The sequence below is a fragment of the Pseudorca crassidens genome (assembly GCF_039906515.1).
Source record: "Pseudorca crassidens isolate mPseCra1 chromosome 1 unlocalized genomic scaffold, mPseCra1.hap1 SUPER_1_unloc_8, whole genome shotgun sequence".
In the NCBI taxonomy this organism is placed as follows: Eukaryota; Metazoa; Chordata; class Mammalia; order Artiodactyla; family Delphinidae; genus Pseudorca; species Pseudorca crassidens.
Genome location: NW_027135945.1, coordinates 947,645 through 975,224, shown reverse-complemented (window position 1 = coordinate 975,224; position 27,580 = coordinate 947,645). Strand labels below are relative to the sequence as shown.

General features: G+C 43.3%; 1 long non-coding RNA gene across 2 annotated transcripts in view; it reads left to right on the top strand.

Annotated features, from left to right (window-relative positions):
• LOC137217940 (uncharacterized) overlaps positions 1-27,580 on the top strand; it is a 145,388-nt gene that overhangs the window by 61,138 nt on the left and 56,670 nt on the right. Inside the window, exon 3 of one of the 2 annotated variants that reach the window (XR_010940340.1) lies at positions 11,572-11,614. The exons of the other annotated variant lie outside the window; for it this stretch is intronic. This is a non-coding gene — a long non-coding RNA (uncharacterized lncRNA). Of the gene's footprint in view, positions 1-11,571; positions 11,615-27,580 lie in introns of those variants that run through there. 2 annotated transcript variants of the gene reach the window in all.

Here is a 27,580-nt window from a genome sequence, read left to right as displayed (position 1 = left end):
TCATACTCTGGGTTCCACATGCATGTTTTAGCTGAAGGAAGAATCCCTTAAACATGGAGAGTTGAGAACCATGGAATGGGTACCATGCAATATGACTTCAAAGGGTCTGCATTTGCTCACCGAACCTCACCAATCCTATCACTGCTGCGTTTATGCCGCTGTACACACACTTGATTCTCTTTCGGAGACATATAAATCCATAGGTTTTAAGATTCTTACTAGTCAGGTATATTCTTAGGCGTTTAATATGGAGTGTTGAGTCCACTTCGTTGAGCAAGCAGTAGCTCTTGTCTATTACATATTTGTCTTATGGAAAGGTATCTGTGCTAATTTCAATCTCTGGTTTTATGCAGCACCCCAACTCACCTTTCCCCTTAAGCAAGCATAAGTTGGTTTTCTACATTTGAGACCCTATTCTGTTTTGTAATTCAGTTCCTGTGTAGCCAAGTTTACATTCCGTGTATTAGTGATATCTTATGATGTTTCTTTTTCTGTGTGACATATTTCACTTAGAATCATCGTACCTGAATCCACTCATTATGCTGCTATGGGCCTGATGACATAGATTTAATTGCTGAGTGATATTGCATTGTACGTTAGTACCACAACTTCTTTATCCATTTTTTGCTTTCTGTGATATTGAACTTGTACCGTAAATGAGGTTCCTGTAAACAGAGCCGTCCCAAATTTTGGGGTGGCTGTGTCTTTTTGATTTTAATTTCCCTAAGCTATAGGACCATAAGTGGAAGTGCCCTAGGCTCTGTTGCTTTGTTTTTTAGATGTTTCAGGAAACACCATACACTTCTCCAGAGTGGCTGTTGGCAATTTACATCCCGCCCATCAGCCTAACTAGGCTCCCAGTTCTCCATGGCCTGTCCTGCCTTTCTGGGTTTTACACTTTTTACAGATGGCCCTTCTGACCGGGGGGCAGTGAGACTTCATTGTAGTGCAGATTTCCTTTGCAAGCTTGCTTGGTTGGCCAAAAAGGGCGTATGCGTTTTTTCCTGAATATATTCAGGAAAAAACGCATACACCGTTTTTGGCCAAGTGTATTATTGTGGACGTTCTGCCTCTTTTCCTATGCTTTACATGCAATTCCAGTCTACCTCCTGAAATCGGTTTCCTGCAATTCTGCCCCGCATTCAAGTCCTCTTGGCAGCCTTACTTCAATATATTTTTGGATGATAGCTGTCATTTATAACTCTGCAGGTTTGTGAATTACAGTGCCCCTGAGCTCCTTTCTTCAACTCGCTTTCTTGTGAGCTGGCCGAAACACTGCAGGATTGCTTCAGTCCCTAGTGTGGTAATGGCATGGCACGCTGAGCCTTTGGTTAATTCCTCTTCCTGGTGGGAAATGAGAGTTAAATTTACCCGTCCAGACACCTCCAGCTAGTCTCTCATTGGTTCTCCCTATTCCTGTTCATTTTCTGCAGAAATTGCAAACTGGGCCAAAAAGGAGGTTAAAGGCACTGACTCTCCAAGTGGGGAGAGTGTTAGTAAAGCGTCTGGAATATTGCACCCGAGTACCAGGGGACGAAAACTGAGACACATTTGAACACGTTTCCCGATCACACGTTGGATCATACTCTGGGTTCCACATGCATGTTTTAGCTGAAGGAAGAATCCCTTAAACCTGGAGAGTTGAGAACCGTGGAATGGGTACCATGCAATATGACTTCAAAGGGTCTTCATTTGCTCACCGAACCTCACCAATCCTTTCACTGCTGCGTTTATGTCACTGTACACATGCTTGATTCTCTTTCAGAGAGATATAAATCCATAGGTTTTAAGATTCTTACTAGTCAGGTATATTCTTAGGCGTTTAATATGGGGTGTTGAGTCCACTTCGTTGAGCAAGGAGTAGCTCTTGTCTATTACATATTTGGCTTATGGAAAGGTATCTGTGTTAATTTCAATCTCTGGATTTATGCAGCACCCCAACTCACCTTTCCCCTTAAGCAAGCATAAGTTGGTTTTCTACATTTGAGACCCTATTCTGTTTTGTAATTCAGTTCCTGTGTAGCCAAGTTTACATTCCGTGTATTAGTGATATCTTATGATGTTTCTTTTTCTGTGTGACTTATTTCACTTAGAATCATCGTACCTGAATCCACTCATTATGCTGCTACTGGCCTGATGACATACATTTCATTGCTGAGTGATATTGCATTGTACGTAAGTACCACAACTTCTTTATCCATTTTTCGCTTTCTGCGATATTGAACTTGTACCGTAAAAGAGCTTCTTGTAAACAGAGCCGTCCGAAACTTTGGGGTGGCTGTGTCTTTTTGATTTTAATTTCCCTAAGCTATAGGACCATAAGTGGAAGTGCCCTAGGCTCTGTTGCTTTGTTTTTTAGATGTTTCAGGAAACACCATACACTTCTGCAGAGTGGCTGTTGGCAATTTACATCCCGCCCATCAGCATAACAAGGCTCCCAGTTCTCCATGGACTGTCCTGCCTTTCTGGATTTTACACTTTTTTCAGATGGCCCTTTTGACCGGGGGGCAGTGAGACTTCATTGTAGTGCAGATTTCCTTTGCAAGCTTCCTTGGTTGGCCAAAAAGGGCGTATGCGTTTTTTCCTGAATATATTCAGGAAAAAAAGGATACGCCCTTTTTGGCCAAGTGCATCATTGTGGTCGTTCTGCCTCTTTTCCTATGCTTTACATGCAATTCCAGTCTACCTCCTGAAATCGGTTTCCTGCAATTCTGCCCCGCTTTCAAGTCCTCTTGGCAGCCTTACTTCAATATATTTTTGGACGATAGCTGTCATTTAGAACTCTGCAGGTTTGTGAATTACAGGGTCCCTGAGCTCCTTTCTTCAACTCGATTTCTTGTGAGCTGGCCGCAACACCGCAGGATTGCTTCAGGCCCTAGTGTGGTTCCGGCATGGCTCGCTGAGCCTTTGGTTAATTCCTCTTCTTGGTGGGAAATGAGAGTTAAATTTACCCGTCCAGACACCTCCAGTTAGTCTCTCATTGGTTCTCCCTATTCCTGTTCATTTTCCGCAGAAATTGCAAACTGGGCCAAACAGGAGGTTAAAGGCACTGACTCTCCAAGTGGGGAGAGTGTTAGTAAAGCGTCTGGAATGTTGCACCCGAGTACCAGGGGACGAAAACTGAGACACATTTGAACACGTTTCCCGATCACACGGTGGATCATACTCTGGGTTCCACATGCATGTTTTAGCTGAAGGAAGAATCCCTTAAACATGGAGAGTTGAGAACCATGGAATGGGTACCATGCAATATGACTTCAAAGGGTCTGCATTTGCTCACCGAACCTCACCAATCCTATCACTGCTGCATTTATGCCGCTGTACACACACTTGATTCTCTTTCGGAGACATATAAATCAATAGGTTTTAAGATTCTTACTAGTCAGGTATATCCTTAGGCGTTTAATATGGGGTGTTGAGTCCACTTCGTTGAGCAAGCAGTAGCTCTTGGCTATTACATATTTGGCTTATGGAAAGGTATCTGTGCTAATTTCAATCTCTGGTTTTATGCAGCACCCCAACTCACCTTTCCCCTTAAGCAAGCATAAGTTGGTTTTCTACATTTGAGACCCTATTCTGTTTTGTAATTCAGTTCCTGTGTAGCCAAGTTTACATTCCGTGTATTAGTGATATCTTATGATGTTTCTTTTTCTGTGTGACTTATTTCACTTAGAATCATCGTACCTGAATCCACTCATTATGCTGCTACTGGCCTGATGACATACATTTCATTGCTGAGTGATATTGCATTGTACGTAAGTACCACAACTTCTTTATCCATTTTTCACTTTCTGCGATATTGAACTTGTACCGTAAAAGAGCTTCTTGTAAACAGAGCCGTCCCAAACGTTGGGGTGGCTGTGTCTTTTTGATTTTAATTTCCCTAATCTATAGGACCATAAGTGGAAGTGCCCTAGGCTCTGTTGCTTTGTTTTTTAGATGTTTCAGGAAACACCATACACTTCTGCAGAGTGGCTGTTGGCAATTTACATCCCGCCCATCAGCATAACAAGGCTCCCAGTTCTCCATGGACTGTCCTGCCTTTCTGGATTTTACACTTTTTTCAGATGGCCCTTTTGACCGGGGGGCAGTGAGACTTCATTGTAGTGCAGATTTCCTTTGCAAGCTTGCTTGGTTGGCCAAAAAGGGCGTATGCGTTTTTTCCTGAATATATTCAGGAAAAAACGAAGACGCCCTTTTTGGCCAAGTGCATCATTGTGGACGTTCTGCCTCTTTTCCTATGCTTTACATGCAATTCCAGTCTACCTCCTGAAATCGGTTTCCTGCAATTCTGACCCGCTTTCAAGTCCTCTTGGCAGCCTTACTTCAATATATTTTTGGACGATAGCTGTCATTTAGAACTCTGCAGGTTTGTGAATTACAGTGCCCCTGAGCTCCTTTCTTCAACTCGCTTTCTTGTGAGCTGGCCGCAACACCGCAGGATTGCTTCTGGGCCTAGTGTGGTTCCGGCATGGCTCGCTGAGCCTTTGGTAATTCCTCTTCTTGGTGGGAAATGAGAGTTAAATTTGCCCGTCCAGACACCTCCAGCTAGTCTCTCATTGGTTCTCCCTATTCCTGTTCATTTTCCGCAGAAATTGCAAACTGGGCCAAACAGGACGTTAAAGGCACTGACTCTCCAAGTGGGGAGAGTGTTAGTAAAGCGTCTGGCATGTTGCACCCGAGTACCAGGGGAAGAAAACTGAGACACATTTGAACACGTTTCCCGATCACACGGTGGATCATCCTCTGGGTTCCACATGCATGTTTTAGCTGAAGGAAGAATCCCTTAAACCTGGAGAGTTGAGAACCATGGAATGGGTACCATGCAATATGACTTCAAAGGGTCTGCATTTGCTCACCGAACCTCACCAATCCTATCACTGCTGCGTTTATGCCGCTGTACACACACTTGATTCTCTTTCGTAGACATATAAATCCATAGGTTTTAAGATTCTTACTAGTCAGGTATATTCTTAGGCGTTTAATATGGAGTGTTGAGTCCACTTCGTTGAGCAAGCAGTAGCTCTTGTCTATTACATATTTGTCTTATGGAAAGGTATCTGTGCTAATTTCAATCTCTGGTTTTATGCAGCACCCCAACTCACCTTTCCCCTTAAGCAAGCATAAGTTGGTTTTCTACATTTGAGACCCTATTCTGTTTTGTAATTCAGTTCCTGTGTAGCCAAGTTTACATTCCGTGTATTAGTGATATCTTATGATGTTTCTTTTTCTGTGTGACATATTTCACTTAGAATCATCGTACCTGAATCCACTCATTATGCTGCTATGGGCCTGATGACATAGATTTAATTGCTGAGTGATATTGCATTGTACGTTAGTACCACAACTTCTTTATCCATTTTTCGCTTTCTGTGATATTGAACTTGTACCGTAAATGAGGTTCCTGTAAACAGAGCCGTCCCAAATTTTGGGGTGGCTGTGTCTTTTTGATTTTAATTTCCCTAAGCTATAGGACCATAAGTGGAAGTGCCCTAGGCTCTGTTGCTTTGTTTTTTAGATGTTTCAGGAAACACCATACACTTCTCCAGAGTGGCTGTTGGCAATTTACATCCCGCCCATCAGCCTAACTAGGCTCCCAGTTCTCCATGGCCTGTCCTGCCTTTCTGGGTTTTACACTTTTTACAGATGGCCCTTCTGACCGGGGGGCAGTGAGACTTCATTGTAGTGCAGATTTCCTTTGCAAGCTTGCTTGGTTGGCCAAAAAGGGCGTATGCGTTTTTTCCTGAATATATTCAGGAAAAAACGCATACACCGTTTTTGGCCAAGTGTATTATTGTGGACGTTCTGCCTCTTTTCCTATGCTTTACATGCAATTCCAGTCTACCTCCTGAAATCGGTTTCCTGCAATTCTGCCCCGCATTCAAGTCCTCTTGGCAGCCTTACTTCAATATATTTTTGGATGATAGCTGTCATTTATAACTCTGCAGGTTTGTGAATTACAGTGCCCCTGAGCTCCTTTCTTCAACTCGCTTTCTTGTGAGCTGGCCGAAACACTGCAGGATTGCTTCAGTCCCTAGTGTGGTAATGGCATGGCACGCTGAGCCTTTGGTTAATTCCTCTTCCTGGTGGGAAATGAGAGTTAAATTTACCCGTCCAGACACCTCCAGCTAGTCTCTCATTGGTTCTCCCTATTCCTGTTCATTTTCTGCAGAAATTGCAAACTGGGCCAAACAGGAGGTTAAAGGCACTGACTCTCCAAGTGGGGAGAGTGTTAGTAAGGCGTCTGGAATGTTGCACCCGAGTACCAGGGGACGAAAACTGAGACACATTTGAACACGTTTCCCGATCACACGGTGGATCATACTCTGGGTTCCACATGCATGTTTTAGCTGAAGGAAGAATCCCTTAAACCTGGAGAGTTGAGAACCGTGGAATGGGTACCATGCAATATGACTTCAAAGGGTCTTCATTTGCTCACCGAACCTCACCAATCCTTTCACTGCTGCGTTTATGCCACTGTACACACGCTTGATTCTCTTTCGGAGACATATAAATCCATAGGTTTTAAGATTCTTACTAGTCAGGTATATTCTTAGGCGTTTAATATGGGGTGTTGAGTCCACTTCGTTGAGCAAGGAGTAGCTCTTGCCTATTACATATTTGGCTTATGGAAAGGTATCTGTGTTAATTTCAATCTCTGGTTTTATGCAGCACCCCAACTCACCTTTCCCCTTAAGCAAGCATAAGTTGGTTTTCTACATTTGAGACCCTATTCTGTTTTGTAATTCAGTTCCTGTGTAGCCAAGTTTACATTCCGTGTATTAGTGATATCTTATGATGTTTCTTTTTCTGTGTGACTTATTTCACTTAGAATCATCGTACCTGAATCCACTCATTATGCTGCTACTGGCCTGATGACATACATTTCATTGCTGAGTGATATTGCATTGTACGTAAGTACCACAACTTCTTTATCCATTTTTCGCTTTCTGCGATATTGAACTTGTACCGTAAAAGAGCTTCTTGTAAACAGAGCCATCCCAAACTTTGGGGTGGCTGTTTCTTTTTGATTTTAATTTCCCTAAGCTATAGGACCATAAGTGGAAGTGCCCTAGGCTCTGTTGCTTTGTTTTTTAGATGTTTCAGGAAACACCATACACTTCTCCAGAGTGGCTGTTGGCAATTTACATCCCGCCCATCAGCATAAGAAGGCTCCCAGTTCTCCATGGACTGTCCTGCCTTTCTGGATTTTACACTTTTTTCATATGGCCCTTTTGACCGGGGGGCAGTGAGACTTCATTGTAGTGCAGATTTCCTTTGCAAGCTTGCTTGGTTGGCCAAAAAGGGCGTATGCGTTTTTTCCTGAATATATTCAGGAAAAAACGCATACGCCCTTTTTGGCCAAGTGCATCATTGTGGACGTTCTGCCTCTTTTCCTATGCTTTACATGCAATTCCAGTCTACCTCCTGAAATCGGTTTCCTGCAATTCTGCCCCGCTTTCAAGTCCTCTTGGCAGCCTTACTTCAATATATTTTTGGACGATAGCTGTCATGTATAACTCTGCAGGTTTGTGAATTACAGGGCCCCTGAGCTCCTTTTTTCAACTCACTTTCTTGTGAGCTGGCCGCAACACCGCAGGATTGCTTCAGGCCCTAGTGTGGTTCCGGCATGCCTCGCTGAGCCTTTGGTTAATTCCTCTTCCTGGTGGAAAATGAGAGTTAAATTTGCCCGTCTAGACACCTCCAGCTAGTCTCTCATTGGTTCTCCCTATTCCTGTTCATATTCCGCAGAAATTGCAAACTGGGCCAAACAGGAGGTTAAAGGCACTGACATTCCAAGTGGGGAGAGTGTTAGTAAAGCGTCTGGAATGTTGCACCCGAGTACCAGGGGACGAAAACTGAGACACATTTGAACATGTTTCCCGATCACACGGTGGATCATACTCTGGGTTCCACATGCATGTTTTAGTTGAAGGAAGAATCCCTTAAACCTGGAGAGTTGAGAACCATGGAATGGGTACCATGCAATATGACTTCAAAGGGTCTGCATTTGCTCACCGAACCTCACCAATCCTTTCACTACTGCGTTTATGCCGCTATACACACGCTTGATTCTCTTTCGGAGACATATAAATCCATAGGTTTTAAGATTCTTACTAGTCAGGTATATTCTTAGGCGTTTAATATGGGGTGTTGAGTCCACTTCGTTGAGCAAGCAGTAGCTCTTGTCTATTACATATTTGTCTTATGGAAAGGTATCTGTGTTAATTTCAATCTCTGGTTTTATGCAGCACCCCAACTCACCTTTCCCCTTAAGCAAGCATAAGTTGGTTTTCTACATTTGAGACCCTATTCTGTTTTGTAATTCAGTTCCTGTGTAGCCAAGTTTACATTCCGTGTATTAGTGATATCTTATGATGTTTCTTTTTCTTTGTGACATATTTCACTTAGAATCATCGTACCTGAATCCACTCATTATGCTGCTATGGGCCTGATGACATAGATTTAATTGCTGAGTGATATTGCATTGTACGTTAGTACCACAACTTCTTTATCCATTTTTCTCTTTCTGCGATATTGAACTTGTACCGTAAACAAGCTTTTTGTAAACAGAGCCGTCCCAAACTTTGGGGTGGCTGTGTCTTTTTGATTTTAATTTCCCTAAGCTATAGGACCATAAGTGGAAGTGCCCTAGGCTCTGTTGCTTTGTTTTTTAGATGTTTCAGGAAACACCATACACTTCTGCAGAGTGGCTGTTGGCAATTTACATCCCGCCCATCAGCCTAACTAGGCTCCCAGTTCTCCATGGCCTGTCGTGCCTTTCTGGGTTTTACACTTTTTTCAGATGGCCCTTCTGACCGGGGGGCAGTGAGACTTCATTGTAGTGCAGATTTCCTTTGCAAGCTTGATTGGTTGGCCAAAAAGGGCGTATGCGTTTTTTCCTGAATATATTCAGGAAAAAACGCATACACCGTTTTTGGCCAAGTGCATCATTGTGGACGTTCTGCCTCTTTTCCTATGCTTTACATGCAATTCCAGTCTACCTCCTGAAATCGGTTTCCTGCAATTCTGCCCCGCATTCAAGTCCTCTTGGCAGCCTTACTTCAATATATTTTTGGATGATAGCTGTCATGTATAACTCTGCAGGTTTGTGAATTACAGGGTCCCTGAGCTCCTTTCTTCAACTCACTTTCTTGTGAGCTGGCCGCAACACTGCAGGATTGCTTCAGGCCCTAGTGTGGTACTGGCATGGCACGCTGAGCCTTTGGTTAATTCCTCTTCCTGGTGGGAAATGAGAGTTAAATTTGCCCGTCCAGACACCTCCAGCTAGTCTCTCATTGGTTCTCCCTATTCCTGTTCATTTTCTGCAGAAATTGCAAACTGGGCCAAACAGGAGGTTAAAGGCACTGACTCTCCAAGTGGGGAGAGTGTTAGTAAAGCGTCTGGAATGTTGCACCCGAGTACCAGGGGACGAAAACTGAGACACATTTGAACACGTTTCCCGATCACACGTTGGATCATACTCTGGGTTCCACATGCATGTTTTAGCTGAAGGAAGAATCCCTTAAACCTGGAGAGTTGAGAACCGTGGAATGGGTACCATGCAATATGACTTCAAAGGGTCTTCATTTGCTCACCGAACCTCACCAATCCTTTCACTGCTGCGTTTATGCCGCTGTACACACGCTTGATTCTCTTTCGGAGACATATAAATCCATAGGTTTTAAGATTCTTACTAGTCAGGTATATTCTTAGGCGTTTAATATGGGGTGTTGAGTCCACTTCGTTGAGCAAGCAGTAGCTCTTGTCTATTACATATTTGGCTTATGGAAAGGTATCTGTGTTAATTTCAATCTCTGGTTTTATGCAGCACCCCAACTCACCTTTCCCCTTAAGCAAGCATAAGTTGGTTTTCTACATTTGAGACACTATTCTGTTTTGTAATTCAGTTCCTGTGTAGCCAAGTTTACATTCCGTGTATTAGTGATATCTTATGATGTTTCTTTTTCTGTGTGACTTATTTCACTTAGAATCATCGTACCTGAATCCACTCATTATGCTGCTACTGGCCTGATGACATAGATTTCATTGCTGAGTGATATTGCATTGTACGTAAGTACCACAACTTCTTTATCCATTTTTCGCTTTCTGCGATATTGAACTTGTACCGTAAATGAGGTTTTTGTAAACAGATCCGTCCCAAACTTTGGGGTGGCTGAGTCTTTTTGATTTTAATTTCCCTAAGCTATAGGACCATAAGTGGAAGTGCCCTAGGCTCTGTTGCTTTGTTTTTTAGATGTTTCAGGAAACACCATACACTTCTCCAGAGTGGCTGTTGGCAATTTACATCACGCCCATTGGCATAACAAAACTCCCAGTTCTCCATGGCCTGTCCTGCCTTTCTGGATTTTACACTTTTTTCAGATTGCCCTTTTGACCGGGGAGCTGTGAGACTTCATTATAGTGCAGATTTCCTTTGCAAGCTTGCTTGGTTGTCCAAAAAGTGCATATGCGTTTTTTCCTGAATATATTCAGGAAAAACGCATACGCCCTTTTTGGCCAAGTGCATCATTGTGGACGTTCTGCCTCTTTTCCTATGCTTTACATGCAATTCCAGTCTACCTCCTGAAATCGGTTTCCTGCAATTCTGCCCCACTTTCAAGTCCTCTTGGCAGCCTTACTTCAATATATTTTTGGACGATAGCTTTCATTTATAACTCTGCAGGTTTGTGAATTACAGGGCCCCTGAGCTCCTTTCTTCAACTCGCTTTCTTGTGAGCTGGCCGCAACACTGCAGGACTGCTTCAGGCCCTAGTGTGGTACCGGCATGGCACGCTCAGCCTTTGGTTAATTCCTCTTCCTGGTGGGAAATGAGAGTTAAATTTGCCCGTCCAGACACCTCCAGCTAGTCTCTCATTGGTTCTCCCTATTCCTGTTCATTTTCCACAGAAATTGCAAACGGGGCCAAACAGGAGGTTAAAGGCACTGACTCTCCAAGTGGGGAGAGTGTTAGTAAAGCGTCTGGAATGTTGCACCTGAGTACAAGGGGAAGAAACCTGAGACACATTTGAACACGTTTCCTGATCACTCGGTGGATCATACTCTGGGTTCCACATGCATGTTTTAGCTGAAGGAAGAATCCCTTAAACCTGGAGAGTTGAGAACCATGGAATGGGTACCATGCAATATGACTTCAAAGGGTTTGCATTTGCTCACCGAACCTCACTAATCTTATCACTGCTCCGTTTATGCCGCTGTACACACGCTTGATTCTCTTTCGGAGACATATAAATCCATAGGTTTTAAGATTCTTACTAGTCAGGTATATTCTTAGGCGTTTAATATGGGGTGTTGAGTCCACTTCGTTGAGCAAGCAGTAGCTCTTGTCTATTACGTATTTGGCTTATGGAAAGGTATCTGTGCTAATCTCAATCTCTGGTTTTATGCAGCACCCCAACTCACCTTTCCCCTTAAGCAAGCATAAATTGGTTTTCTACATTTGAGACCCTATTCTGTTTTGTAATTCAGTTCCTGTGTAGCCAAGTTTACATTCCGTGTATTAGTGATATCTTATGATGTTTGTTTTTCTGTGTGACTTATTTCACTTAGAATCATCATACCTGAATCCACTCATTATGCTGCTACTGGCCTGATGACATAGATTTCATTGCTGAGTGATATTGCATTGTACGTAAGTACCACAACTTCTTTATCCATTTTTCGCTTTCTGTGATATTGAACTTGTACCGTAAACGAGGTTCTTTTAAACAGAGCTGTCCCAAACTTTGGGGTGGCTGTGTCTTTTTTATTTTAATTTCCCTAAGCTATAGGACCATAAGTGGAAGTGCCCTAGGCTCTGTTGCTTTGTTTTTTAGATGTTTCAGGAAACACCATACACTTCTGCAGAGTGGCTGTTGGCAATTTACATCCCGCCCATCAGCATAACAAGGCTCCCAGTTCTCCATGGACTGTCCTGCCTTTCTGGATTTTACACTTTTTTCAGATGGCCCTTTTGACCGGGGGGCAGTGAGACTTCATTGTAGTGCAGATTTCCTTTGCAAGCTTGCTTGGTTGGCCAAAAAGGGTGTATGCGCTTTTTCCTGAATATATTCAGGAAAAAACGCATACGCCCTTTTTGGCCAAGTGCATCATTGTGGACGTTCTGCCTCTTTTCCTATGCTTTACATGCAATTCCAGTCTACCTGCTGAAATCGGTTTCCTGCAATTCTGCCCCGCTTTCAAGTCCTCTTGGCAGCCTTACTTCAATATATTTTTGGATGATAGCTGTCATGTATAACTCTGCAGGTTTGTGAATTACAGGGCCCCTGAGCTCCTTTCTTCAACTCGCTTTCTTGTGAGCTGGCCGCAACACTGCAGGATTGCTTCAGGCCCTAGTGTGGTACTGGCATGGCACGCTGAGCCTTTGGTTAATTCCTCTTCCTGGTGGGAAATGAGAGTTAAATTTGCCCGTCCAGACACCTCCAGCTAGTCTCTCATTGGTTCTCCCTATTCCTGTTCATTTTCTGCAGAAATTGCAAACTGGGCCAAACAGGAGGTTAAAGGCACTGACTCTCCAAGTGGGGAGAGTGTTAGTAAAGCGTCTGGAATGTTGCACCCGAGTACCAGGGGACGAAAACTGAGACACATTTGAACACGTTTCCCGATCACACGTTGGATCATACTCTGGGTTCCACATGCATGTTTTAGCTGAAGGAAGAATCCCTTAAACCTGGAGAGTTGAGAACCGTGGAATGGGTACCATGCAATATGACTTCAAAGGGTCTTCATTTGCTCACCGAACCTCACCAATCCTTTCACTGCTGCGTTTATGCCGCTGTACACACGCTTGATTCTCTTTCGGAGACATATAAATCAATAGGTTTTAAGATTCTTACTAGTCAGGTATATTCTTAGGCGTTTAATATGGGGTGTTGAGTCCACTTCGTTGAGCAAGGAGTAGCTCTTGTCTATTACATATTTGGCTTATGGAAAGGTATCTGTGTTAATTTCAATCTCTGGTTTTATGCAGCACCCCAACTCACCTTTCCACTTAAGCAAGCATAAGTTGGTTTTCTACATTTGAGACCCTATTCTGTTTTGTAATTCAGTTCCTGTGTAGCCAAGTTTACATTCCGTGTATTAGTGATATCTTATGATGTTTCTTTTTCTGTGTGACTTATTTCACTTAGAATCATCGTACCTGAATCCACTCATTATGCTGCTACTGGCCTGATGACATACATTTCATTGCTGAGTGATATTGCATTGTACGTAAGTACCACAACTTCTTTATCCATTTTTCGCTTTCTGCGATATTGAACTTGTACCGTAAAAGAGCTTCTTGTAAACAGAGCCGTCCCAAACTTTGGGGTGGCTGTTTCTTTTTGATTTTAATTTCCCTAAGCTATAGGACCATAAGTGGAAGTGCCCTAGGCTCTGTTGCTTTGTTTTTTAGATGTTTCAGGAAACACCATACACTTCTGCAGAGTGGCTGTTGGCAATTTACATCCCAACCATCAGCATAACAAGGCTCCCAGTTCTCCATGGACTGTCCTGCCTTTCTGGATTTTACACTTTTTTCAGATGGCCCTTTTGACCGGGGGGCAGTGAGACTTCATTGTAGTGCAGATTTCCTTTGCAAGCTTCCTTGGTTGGCCAAAAAGGGCGTAAGCGTTTTTTCCTTAATATATTCAGGAAAAAACGCATACGCCCTTTTTGGCCAAGTGCATCATTGTGGACGTTCTGCCTCTTTTCCTATGCTTTACATGCAATTCCAGTCTACCTCCTGAAATCGGTTTCCTGCAATTCTGACCCGCTTTCAAGTCCTCTTGGCAGCCTTACTTCAATATATTTTTGGACGATAGCTGTCATGTATAACTCTGCAGGTTTGTGAATTACAGGGTCCCTGAGCTCCTTTCTTCAACTCGATTTCTTGTGAGCTGGCCGCAACACCGCAGGATTGCTTCAGGCCCTAGTGTGGTTCCAGCATGGCACGCTCAGCCTTTGGTTAATTCCTCTTCCTGGTGGGAAATGAGAGTTAAATTTGCCCGTCCAGACACCTCCAGCTAGTCTCTCATTGGTTCTCCCTATTCCTGTTCATTTTCCACAGAAATTGCAAACGGGGCCAAACAGGAGGTTAAAGGCACTGACTCTCCAAGTGGGGAGAGTGTTAGTAAAGCGTCTGGAATGTTGCACCCGAGTACAAGGGGAAGAAACCTGAGACACATTTGAACACGTTTCCTGATCACTCGGTGGATCATACTCTGGGTTCCACATGCATGTTTTAGCTGAAGGAAGAATCCCTTAAACCTGGAGAGTTGAGAACCATGGAATGGGTACCATGCAATATGACTTCAAAGGGTATGCATTTGCTCACCGAACCTCACTAATCTTATCACTGCTCCGTTTATGCCGCTGTACACACGCTTGATTCTCTTTCGGAGACATATAAATCCATAGGTTTTAAGATTCTTACTAGTCAGGTATATTCTTAGGCGTTTAATATGGGGTGTTGAGTCCACTTCGTTGAGCAAGCAGTAGCTCTTGTCTATTACATATTTGGCTTATGGAAAGGTATCTGTGCTAATCTCAATCTCTGGTTTTATGCAGCACCCCAACTCACCTTTCCCCTTAAGCAAGCATAAATTGGTTTTCTACATTTGAGACCCTATTCTGTTTTGTAATTCAGTTCCTGTGTAGCCAAGTTTACATTCCGTGTATTAGTGATATCTTATGATGTTTGTTTTTCTGTGTGACTTATTTCACTTAGAATCATCATACCTGAATCCACTCATTATGCTGCTACTGGCCTGATGACATAGATTTCATTGCTGAGTGATATTGCATTATACGTAAGTACCACAACTTCTTTATCCATTTTTCGCTTTCTGTGATATTGAACTTGTACCGTAAACGAGGTTCTTTTAAACAGAGCTGTCCCAAACTTTGGGGTGGCTGTGTCTTTTTTATTTTAATTTCCCTAAGCTATAGGACCATAAGTGGAAGTGCCCTAGGCTCTGTTGCTTTGTTTTTTAGATGTTTCAGGAAACACCATACACTTCTGCAGAGTGGCTGTTGGCAATTTACATCCCGCCCATCAGCATAACAAGGCTCCCAGTTCTCCATGGCCTGTCCTGCCTTTCTGGATTTTACACTTTTTTCAGATGGCCCTTTTGACCGGGGGGCAGTGAGACTTCATTGTAGTGCAGATTTCCTTTGCAAGCTTGCTTGGTTGGCCAAAAAGTTCGTATGCGTTTTTTCCTGAATATATTCAGGAAAAAACGCATACGCCCTTTTTGGCCAAGTGCATCATTGTGGACGTTCTGCCTCTTTTCCTATGCTTTACATGCAATTCCAGTCTACCTCCTGAAATCGGTTTCCTGCAATTCTGCACCGCTTTCAAGTCCTCTTGGCAGCCTTACTTCAATATATTTTTGGATGATAGCTGTCATGTATAACTCTGCAGGTTTGTGAATTACAGGGCCCCTGAGCTCCTTTCTTCAACTCGCTTTCTTGTGAGCTGGCCGCAACACTGCAGGATTGCTTCAGGCCCTAGTGTGGTACTGGCATGGCACGCTGAGCCTTTGGTTAATTCCTCTTCCTGGTGGGAAATGAGAGTTAAATTTGCCCGTCCAGACACCTCCAGCTAGTCTCTCATTGGTTCTCCCTATTCCTGTTCATTTTCTGCAGAAATTGCAAACTGGGCCAAACAGGAGGTTAAAGGCACTGACTCTCCAAGTGGGGAGAGTGTTAGTAAAGCGTCTGGAATATTGCACCCGAGTACCAGGGGACGAAAACTGAGACACATTTGAACACGTTTCCCGATCACACGGTGGATCATACTCTGGGTTCCACATGCATGTTTTAGCTGAAGGAAGAATCCCTTAAACCTGGAGAGTTGAGAACCGTGGAATGGGTACCATGCAATATGACTTCAAAGGGTCTTCATTTGCTCACCGAACCTCACCAATCCTTTCACTGCTGCGTTTATGCCGCTGTACACATGCTTGATTCTCTTTCAGAGACATATAAATCCATAGGTTTTAAGATTCTTACTAGTCAGGTATATTCTTAGGCGTTTAATATGGGGTGTTGAGTCCACTTCGTTGAGCAAGGAGTAGCTCTTGTCTATTACATATTTGGCTTATGGAAAGGTATCTGTGTTAATTTCAATCTCTGGTTTTATGCAGCACCCCAACTCACCTTTCCCCTTAAGCAAGCATAAGTTGGTTTTCTACATTTGAGACCCTATTCTGTTTTGTAATTCAGTTCCTGTGTAGCCAAGTTTACATTCCGTGTATTAGTGATATCTTATGATGTTTCTTTTTCTGTGTGACTTATTTCACTTAGAATCATCGTACCTGAATGCACTCATTATGCTACTATGGGCCTGATGACGTAGATTTAATTGCTGAGTGATATTGCATTGTACGTTAGTACCACAACTTCTTTATCCATTTTTCGCTTTCTGTGATATTGAACTTGTACCGTAAATGAGGTTCCTGTAAACAGAGCCGTCCCAAATTTTGGGGTGGCTGTGTCTTTTTGATTTTAATTTCCCTAAGCTATAGGACCATAAGTGGAAGTGCCCTAGGCTCTGTTGCTTTGTTTTTTAGATGTTTCAGGAAACACCATACACTTCTGCAGAGTGGCTGTTGGCAATTTACATCCCGCCCATCAGCCTAACTAGGCTCCCAGTTCTCCATGGCCTGTCCTGCCTTTCTGGGTTTTACACTTTTTTCAGATGGCCCTTCTGACCGCGGGGCAGTGAGACTTCATTGTCGTGCAGATATCCTTTGCAAGCTTGCTTGGTTGGCCAAAAAGGGCGTATGCGTTTTTTCCTGAATATATTCAGGAAAAAACGCATACACCCTTTTTGGCCAAGTGCATCATTGTGGACGTTCTGCCTCTTTTCCTATGCTTTACATGCAATTCCAGTCTACCTCCTGAAATCGGTTTCCTGCAATTCTGCCCCGCTTTCAAGTCCTCTTGGCAGCCTTACTTCAATATATTTTTGGACGATAGCTGTCATGTATAACTCTGCAGGTTTGTGAATTACAGGGTCCCTGAGCTCCTTTCTTCAACTCGATTTCTTGTGAGCTGGCCGCAACACCGCAGGATTGCTTCAGGCCCTAGTGTGGTTCCGGCATGGCTCGCTGAGCCTTTGGTTAATTCCCCTTCTTGGTGGGAAATGAGAGTTAAATTTACCCGTCCAGACACCTCCAGTTAGTCTCTCATTGGTTCTCCCTATTCCTGTTCATTTTCCGCAGAAATTGCAAACTGGGCCAAACAGGAGGTTAAAGGCACTGACTCTCCAAGTGGGGAGAGTGTTAGTAAAGCGTCTGGAATGTTGCACCCGAGTACCAGGGGACGAAAACTGAGACACATTTGAACACGTTTCCCGATCACACGTTGGATCATACTCTGGGTTCCACATGCATGTTTTATCTGAAGGAAGAATCCCTTAAACCTGGAGAGTTGAGAACCGTGGAATGGGTACCATGCAATATGACTTCAAAGGGTCTTCATTTGCTCACCGAACCTCACCAATCCTTTCACTGCTGCGTTTATGCCGCTGTACACACGCTTGATTCTCTTTCGGAGACCTATAAATCCATAGGTTTTAAGATTCTTACTAGTCAGGTATATTCTTAGGCGTTTAATATGGGGTGTTGAGTCCACTTCGTTGAGCAAGCAGTAGCTCTTGTCTATTACATATTTGTCTTATGGAAAGGTATCTGTGTTAATTTCAATCTCTGGTTTCATGCAGCACCCCAACTCACCTTTCCCCTTAAGCAAGCATAAGTTGGTTTTCTACATTTGAGACCCTATTCTGTTTTGTAATTCAGTTCCTGTGTAGCCAAGTTTACATTCCGTGTATTAGTGATATCTTATGATGTTTCTTTTTCTTTGTGACATATTTCACTTAGAATCATCGTACCTGAATCCACTCATTATGCTGCTATGTGCCTGATGACATAGATTTCATTGCTGAGTGATATTGCATTGTACGTTAGTACCACAACTTCTTTATCCATTTTTCTCTTTCTGCGATATTGAACTTGTACCGTAAACGAGCTTCTTGTAAACAGAGCCGTCCCAAACTTTGGGGTGGCTGTGTCTTTTTGATTTTAATTTCCCTAAGCTATAGGACCATAAGTGGAAGTGCCCTAGGCTCTGTTGCTTTGTTTTTTAGATGTTTCAGGAAACACCATACACTTCTCCAGAGTGGCTGTTGGCAATTTACATCACGCCCATTGGCATAACAAAACTCCCAGTTCTCCATGGCCTGTCCTGCCTTTCTGGATTTTACACTTTTTTCAGATTGCCCTTTTGACCGGGGAGCTGTGAGACTTCATTATAGTGCAGATTTCCTTTGCAAGCTTGCTTGGTTGTCCAAAAAGTGCATATGCGTTTTTTCCTGAATATATTCAGGAAAAAACGCATACGCCCTTTTTGGCCAAGTGCATCATTGTGGACGTTCTGCCTCTTTTCCTATGCTTTACATGCAATTCCAGTCTACCTCCTGAAATCGGTTTCCTGCAATTCTGCCCCACTTTCAAGTCCTCTTGGCAGCCTTACTTCAATATATTTTTGGACGATAGCTTTCATTTATAACTCTGCAGGTTTGTGAATTACAGGGCCCCTGAGCTCCTTTCTTCAACTCGCTTTCTTGTGAGCTGGCCGCAACACTGCAGGATTGCTTCAGGCCCTAGTGTGGTACCGGCATGGCACGCTCAGCCTTTGGTTAATTCCTCTTCCTGGTGGGAAATGAGAGTTAAATTTGCCCGTCCAGACACCTCCAGCTAGTCTCTCATTGGTTCTCCCTATTCCTGTTCATTTTCCACAGAAATTGCAAACGGGGCCAAACAGGAGGTTAAAGGCACTGACTCTCCAAGTGGGGAGAGTGTTAGTAAAGCGTCTGGAATGTTGCACCCGAGTACAAGGGGAAGAAACCTGAGACACATTTGAACACGTTTCCTGATCACTCGGTGGATCATACTCTGGGTTCCACATGCATGTTTTAGCTGAAGGAAGAATCCCTGAAACTTGGAGAGTTGAGACCCATGGAATGGGTACCATGCAATATGACTTCAAAGGGTCTGCATTTGCTCACCGAACCTCACCAATCCTATCACTGCTGCGTTTATGCCGTTGTACACACGCTTGATTCTCTTTCGGGGACATATAAATCCATAGGTTTTAAGATTCTTACTAGTCAGGTATATTCTTAGGCGTTTAATATGGGGTGTTGAGTCCACTTCGTTGAGCAAGCAGTAGCTCTTGTCTATTACATATTTGGCTTATGGAACGGAATCTGTGCTAATTTCAATCTCTGGTTTTATGCAGCACCCCAACTCACCTTTCCCTTAAGCAAGCATAATTTGGTTTTATACATTTGAGACCCTGTTCTGTTTTGTAATTCAGTTCCTGTGTAGCCAAGTTTACATTCCGTGTATTAGTGATATCTTATGATGTTTCTTTTTCTCTGTGTCTTATTTCACTTAGAATCATCGTACCTGAATACACTCATTATGCTCCTACGGGCCTGATGACGTAGATTTCATTGCTGAGTGATATTGCATTGTACGTAAGTACCACAACTACTTTATCCATTTTTCGCTTTCTGTGATATTGAACTTGTACCGTAAATGAGGTTCTTGTAAACAGAGCCGTCCCAAACTTTGAGGTGACTGTGTCTTTTTGATTTTAATTTCCCTAAGCTATAGGACCATAAGTGGAAGTGCCCTAGGCTCTGTTGCTTTGTTTTTTAGATGTTTCAGGAAACACCATACACTTTTCCAGAGTGGCTGTTGGCAATTTACATCCCGCCCATCAGCATTACAAAGCTCCCAGTTCTCCATGGCCTGTCCTGCCTTTCTGGATTTTACACTTTTCTCAGATGGCCCTTTGGACCGGGGGGCAGTGAGACTTCATTGTAGTGCAGATTTCCTTTGCAAGCTTGCTTGGTTGGCCAAAAAGGGCGTACGCGTTTTTTCCTGAATATATTCAGGAAAAAACGCGTACGCACTTTTTGGCCAAGTGCATCATTGTGGACGTTCTGCCTCTTTTCCTATGCTTTAAATGCAATTCCAGTCTACCTCCTGAAATCGGTTTCCTGCAATTCTGCCCCGCTTTCAAGTCCTCTTGGCAGCCTTACTTCAATATATTTTTGGACGATAGCTGTCATTTATAACTCTGCAGGTTTGTGAATTACAGTGACCCTGAGCTCCTTTCTTCAACTCGCTTTCTTGTGAGCTGGCCGCAACACCGCACGATTGCTTCAGGCCCTAGTGTGGTTCCGGCATGGCTCGCTGAGCCTTTGGTTAAATCCTCTTCCTGGTGGGAAATGAGAGTTAAATTTGCCCGTCCAGACACCTCCAGCTAGTCTCTCATTGGTTCTCCCTATTCCTGTTCATTTTCTGCAGAAATTGCAAACTGGGCCAAACAGGAGGTTAAAGGCACTGACTCTCCAAGTGGGGAGAGTGTTAGTAAAGCGTCTGGAATGTTTCACCCGAGTACCATGGGACGAAAACTGAGACACATCTGAACACGTTTCCCGATCACACGGTGGATCATACTCTGGGTTCCACATGCATGTTTTAGCTGAAGGAAGAATCCCTTAAACCTGGAGAGTTGAGACCCATGGAATGGGTACCATGCAATATGACTTCAAAGGGTCTGCATTTGCTCACCGAACCTCACCAATCCTATCACTGCTGCGTTTATGCCGCTGTACACACGCTTGATTCTCTTTCGGAGACATATAAATCCATAGGTTTTAAGATTCTTACTAGTCAGGTATATTCTTAGGCGTTTAATATGGGGTGTTGAGTCCAGTTCATTGAGCAAGGAGTAGCTCTTTCCTATTACATATTTGGATTATGGAACGGTATCTGTGCTAATTTCAATCTCTGGTTTTATGCAAAAAGCCAACTCACCTTTCCCCTTAAGCAAGCAAAGGTTGGTTTTCTACATTTGAGACCCTATTCTGTTTTGTAATTCAGTTCCTGTGTAGCCAAGTTTACATTCTGTGTATTAGTGATATCTTATGATGTTTCTTTTTCTGTGTGACTTATTTCACTTAGAATCATCGTACCTGAATCCACTCATTATGCTGCTACTGGCCTGATGACATAGATTTCATTGCTGAGTGATATTGCATTGTACGTAAGTACCACAACTTCTTTATCCATTTTTCGCTTTCTGTGATATTGAACTTGTACCGTAAACGAGGTTCTTGTAAACAGAGCTGTCCCAAACTTTGGGGTGGCTGTGTCTTTTTGATTTTAATTTCCCTAAGCTATAGGACCATAAGTGGAAGTGCCCTAGGCTCTGTTGCTTTGTTTTTTAGATGTTTCAGGAAACACCATACACTTCTCCAGAGTGGCTGTTGGCAATTTACATCCCGCCCATCAGCATAAGAAGGCTCTCAGTTCTCCATGGCCTGTCTTGCCTTTCTGGATTTTACACTTTTTTCAGATGGCCCTTTTGACCGGGGGGCAGTGAGACTTCATTGTAGTGCAGATTTCCTTTGCAAGCTTGCTTGGGTGGCCAAAAAGGGCATATGCGTTTTTTCCTGAATATATTCAGGAAAAAACGCATACGCGCTTTTTGGCTAAGTGCATCATTGTGGACGTTCTGCCTCTTTTCCTATGCTTTACATGCAATTCCAGTCTACCTCCTGAAATCGGTTTCCTGCAATTCGGCCCCGCTTTCAAGTCCTCTTGGCAGCCTTACTTCAATATATTTTTGGATGATAGCTGTCATGTATAACTCTGCAGGTTTGTGAATTACAGGGCCCCTGAGCTCCTTTCTTCAACTCGCTTTCTTGTGAGCTGGCCGCAACACCGCAGGATTGCTTCAGGCCCTAGTGTGGTTCCGGCATGGCTCGCTGAGCCTTTGGTTAATTCCTCTTCCTGGTGGGAAATGAGAGTTAAATTTGCCCGTCCAGACACCTCCAGCTAGTCTCTCATGTGTTCTCCCTATTCCTGTTCATTTTCCGCAGAAATTGCAAACTGGGCCAAACAGGAGGTTAAAGGCACTGACTCTCCAAGTGGGGAGAGTGTTAGTAAAGCGTCTGGAATGTTGCACCCGAGTACCAGGGGACGAAAACTGAGACACATTTGAACACGTTTCCCGATCACACGGTGGATCATACTCTGGGTTCCACATGCATGTTTTAGCTGAAGGAAGAATCCCTTAAACCTGGAGAGTTGAGAACCGTGGAATGGGTACCATGCAATATGACTTCAAAGGGTCTTCATTTGCTCACCGAACCTCACCAATCCTTTCACTGCTGCGTTTATGCCACTGTACACACGCTTGATTCTCTTTCGGAGACATATAAATCCATAGGTTTTAAGATTCTTACTAGTCAGGTATATTCTTAGGCGTTTAATATGGGGTGTTGAGTCCACTTCGTTGAGCAAGGAGTAGCTCTTGTCTATTACATATTTGGCTTATGGAAAGGTATCTGTGTTAATTTCAATCTCTGGTTTTATGCAGCACCCCAACTCACCTTTCCCCTTAAGTAAGCATAAGTTGGTTTTCTACATTTGAGACCCTATTCTGTTTTGTAATTCAGTTCCTGTGTAGCCAAGTTTACATTCTGTGTATTAGTGATATCTTATGATGTTTCTTTTTCTGTGTGACTTATTTCACTTAGAATCATCGTACCTGAATCCACTCATTATGCTGCTACTGGCCTGATGACATACATTTCATTGCTGAGTGATATTGCATTGTACGTAAGTACCACAACTTCTTTATCCATTTTTCGCTTTCTGCGATATTGAACTTGTACCGTAAAAGAGCTTCTTGTAAACAGAGCCGTCCCAAACTTTGGGGTGGCTGTTTCTTTTTGATTTTAATTTCCCTAAGCTATAGGACCATAAGTGGAAGTGCCCTAGGCTCTGTTGCTTTGTTTTTTAGATGTTTCAGGAAACACCATACACTTCTCCAGAGTGGCTGTTGGCAATTTACATCCCGCCCATCAGCATAACAAGGCTCCCAGTTCTCCATGGACTGTCCTGCCTTTCTGGATTTTACACTTTTTTCAGATGACCCTTTTGACCGGGGGGCAGTGAGACTTCATTGGAGTGCAGATTTCCTTTGCAAGCTTGCTTGGTTGGTCAAAAAGGGCGTATGCGTTTTTTCCTGAATATATTCAGGAAAAAACGCATACGCCCTTTTTGGCCAAGTGCATCATTGTGGACGTTCTGCCTCTTTTCCTATGCTTTACATGCAATTCCAGTCTACCTCCTGAAATCGGTTTCCTGCAATTCTGCCCCGCTTTCAAGTCCTCTTGGCAGCCTTACTTCAATATATTTTTGGACGATAGCTGTCATGTATAACTCTGCAGGTTTGTGAATTACAGGGTCCCTGAGCTCCTTTCTTCAACTCGATTTTTTGTGAGCTGGCCGCAACACCGCAGGATTGCTTCAGGCCCTAGTGTGGTTCCGGCATGGCTCGCTGAGCCTTTGGTTAATTCCTCTTCTTGGTGGGAAATGAGAGTTAAATTTACCCGTCCAGACACCTCCAGTTAGTCTCTCATTGGTTCTCCCTATTCCTGTTCATTTTCCGCAGAAATTGCAAACTGGGCCAAACAGGAGGTTAAAGGCACTGACTCTCCAAGTGGGGAGAGTGTTAGTAAAGCGTCTGGAATGTTGCACCCGAGTACCAGGGGATGAAAACTGAGACACATTTGAACACGTTTCCCGATCACACGTTGGATCATACTCTGGGTTCCACATGCATGTTTTATCTGAAGGAAGAATCCCTTAAACCTGGAGAGTTGAGAACCGTGGAATGGGTACCATGCAATATGACTTCAAAGGGTCTTCATTTGCTCACCGAACCTCACCAATCCTTTCACTGCTGCGTTTATGCCGCTGTACACACGCTTGATTCTCTTTCGGAGACATATAAATCCATAGGTTTTAAGATTCTTACTAGTCAGGTATATTCTTAGGCGTTTAATATGGGGTGTTGAGTCCACTTCGTTGAGCAAGCAGTAGCTCTTGTCTATTACATATTTGGCTTATGGAAAGGTATCTGTGTTAATTTCAATCTCTGGTTTTATGCAGCACCCCAACTCACCTTTCCCCTTAAGCAAGCATAAGTTGGTTTTCTACATTTGAGACCCTATTCTGTTTTGTAATTCAGTTCCTGTGTAGCCAAGTTTACATTCCGTGTATTAGTGATACCTTATGATGTTTCTTTTTCTGTGTGACTTATTTCACTTAGAATCATCGTACCTGAATCCACTCATTATGCTGCTACTGGCCTGATGACATACATTTCATTGCTGAGTGATATTGCATTGTACGTAAGTACCACAACTTCTTTATCCTTTTTTCGCTTTCTGCGATATTGAACTTGTACCGTAAAAGAGCTTCTTGTAAACAGAGCCGTCCCAAACTTTGGGGTGGCTGTTTCTTTTTGATTTTAATTTCCCTAAGCTATAGGACCATAAGTGGAAGTGCCCTAGGCTCTGTTGCTTTGTTTTTTAGATGTTTCAGGAAACACCATACACTTCTCCAGAGTGGCTGTTGGCAATTTACATCCCGCCCATCAGCATAACAAGGCTCCCAGTTCTCCATGGACTGTCCTGCCTTTCTGGATTTTACACTTTTTTCAGATGGCCCTTTTGACCGGGGGGCAGTGAGACTTCATTGTAGTGCAGATTTCCTTTGCAAGCTTCCTTGGTTGGCCAAAAAGGGCGTAAGCGTTTTTTCCTTAATATATTCAGGAAAAAACGCATACGCCCTTTTTGGCCAAGTGCATAATTGTGGACGTTCTGCCTCTTTTCCTATGCTTTACATGCAATTCCAGTCTACCTCCTGAAATCGGTTTCCTGCAATTCTGACCCGCTTTCAAGTCCTCTTGGCAGCCTTACTTCAATATATTTTTGGACGATAGCTGTCATGTATAACTCTGCAGGTTTGTGAATTACAGGGTCCCTGAGCTCCTTTCTTCAACTCGATTTCTTGTGAGCTGGCCGCAACACCGCAGGATTGCTTCAGGCCCTAGTGTGGTTCCAGCATGGCTCGCTGAGCCTTTGGTTAATTCCTCTTCTTGGTGGGAAATGAGAGTTAAATTTACCCGTCCAGACACCTCCAGTTAGTCTCTCATTGGTTCTCCCTATTCCTGTTCATTTTCCGCAGAAATTGCAAACTGGGCCAAACAGGAGGTTAAAGGCACTGACTCTCCAAGTGGGGAGAGTGTTAGTAAAGCGTCTGGAATGTTGCACCCGAGTACCATGGGACGAAAACTGAGACACATTTGAACACGTTTCCCGATCACATGGTGGATCATACTCTGGGTTCCACATGCATGTTTTAGCTGAAGGAAGAATCCCTTAAACATGGAGAGTTGAGAACCATGGAATGGGTACCATGCAATATGACTTCAAAGGGTCTGCATTTGCTCACCGAACCTCACCAATCCTATCACTGCTGCGTTTATGCCGCTGTACACAAACTTGATTCTCTTTCGGAGACATATAAATCAATAGGTTTTAAGATTCTTACTAGTCAGGTATATCCTTAGGCGTTTAATATGGGGTGTTGAGTCCACTTCGTTGAGCAAGCACTAGCTCTTGTCTATTACATATTTGGCTTATGGAAAGGTATCTGTGCTAATTTCAATCTCTGGTTTTATGCAACACCCCAACTCACCTTTCCCCTTAAGCAAGCATAAGTTGGTTTTCTACATTTGAGACCCTATTCTGTTTTGTAATTCAGTTCCTGTGTAGCCAAGTTTACATTCTGTGTATTAGTGATATCTTATGATGTTTCTTTTTCTGTGCGACATATTTCACTTAGAATCATCGTACCTGAATCCACTCATTATGCTGCTATGGGCCTGATGACATAGATTTAATTGCTGAGTGATATTGCATTGTACGTTAGTACCACAACTTCTTTATCCATTTTTCGCTTTCTGTGATATTGAACTTGTACCGTAAATGAGGTTCCTGTAAACAGAGCCGTCCCAAATTTTGGGGTGGCTGTGTCTTTTTGATTTAAATTTCCCTAAGCTATAGGACCATAAGTGGAAGTGCCCTAGGCTCTGTTGCTTTGTTTTTTAGATGTTTCAGGAAACACCATACACTTCTCCAGAGTGGCTGTTGGCAATTTACATCCCGCCCATCAGCCTAACTAGGCTCCCAGTTCTCCATGGCCTGTCCTGCCTTTCTGGATTTTACACTTTTTTCAGATGGCCCTTCTGACCGGGGGGCAGTGAGACTTCATTGTAGTGCAGATTTCCTTTGCAAGCTTGCTTGGTTGGCCAAAAAGGGCGTATGCGTTTTTTCCTGAATATATTCAGGAAAAAACGCAGACGCCCTTTTTGGCCAAGTGCATCATTGTGGACGTTCTGCCTCTTTTCCTATGCTTTACATGCAATTCCAGTCTACCTCCTGAAATCGGTTTCCTGCAATTCTGCCCCGCTTTCAAGTCCTCTTGGCAGCCTTACTTCAATATATTTTTGGACGATAGCTGTCATTTATAACTCTGCAGGTTTGTGAATTACAGTGTCCATGAGCTCCTTTCTTCAACTCGCTTTCTTGTGAGCTGGCCGCAACACCGCAGTATTGCTTCAGGCCCTAATGTGGTTCTGGCATGGCACTCCGAGCCTTTGGTTAATTCCTCTTCCTGGTTGGAAATGAGAGTTAAATTTGTCAGTCAAACCACCTCCAGCTAGTCTCTCATTGGTTGTCCCTATTCCTGTTCATTTTCCGCAGAAATTGCAAACTGTTCCAGACAGGAGGTTAAAAGCCCTGACTCTCCAAGTAGGGAGAGTGTTAGTAAAGCATCTGGAATGTTGCACCCGAGTGCCAGGGGACCAAAACTGAGACACATTTGAACACGTTTCCCGATCACACGGTGGATCATACGCTGGGTTCCACATGCATGTTTTAGCTGAAGGAAGAATCCCTTAAACCTGGAGAGTTGAGACCCATGGAATGGGTACCGTGCAATATGACTTCAAAGGGTCTGCATTTGCTCACCGAACCTCACCAATCCTATCACTGCTGCGTTTATGCCGCTGTACACACACTTGTTTCTCTTTCAGAGACATATAAATCCATAGGTTTTTTAAGATTCTTACTAGTCAGGTATATTCTTAGGCGTTTAATATGGGGTGTTGAGTCCACTTCGTTGAGCAAGCAGTAGCTCTTGTCTATTACATATTGGGCTTATGGAACCGTATCTGTGCTAATTTCAATCTCTTGTTTAGTGCAGCACCCCAACTCACCTTTCCCCTTAAGCAAGCATAAGTTGGTTTTCTACATTTGAGACCCTGTTCTGTTTTGTAATTCAGTTCCTGTGTAGCCAAGTTTACATTCCGTGTATTAGTGATATCTTATGATGTTTCTTTTTCTGTGTGACTTATTTCACTTAGAATCATCGTACCTGAATCCACTCATTATGCTGCTACGGGCCTGATGACATAGATTTCATTGCTGAGTGATATTGCATTGTACGTAAGTACCACAACTTCTTTATCCATTTTTTGCTTTCTGCAATATTGAACTTTTACCGTAAACGAGGTTCTTGTAAACAGAGCTGTCCCAAACTTTGGGGTGGCTGTGTCTTTTTTATTTTAATTT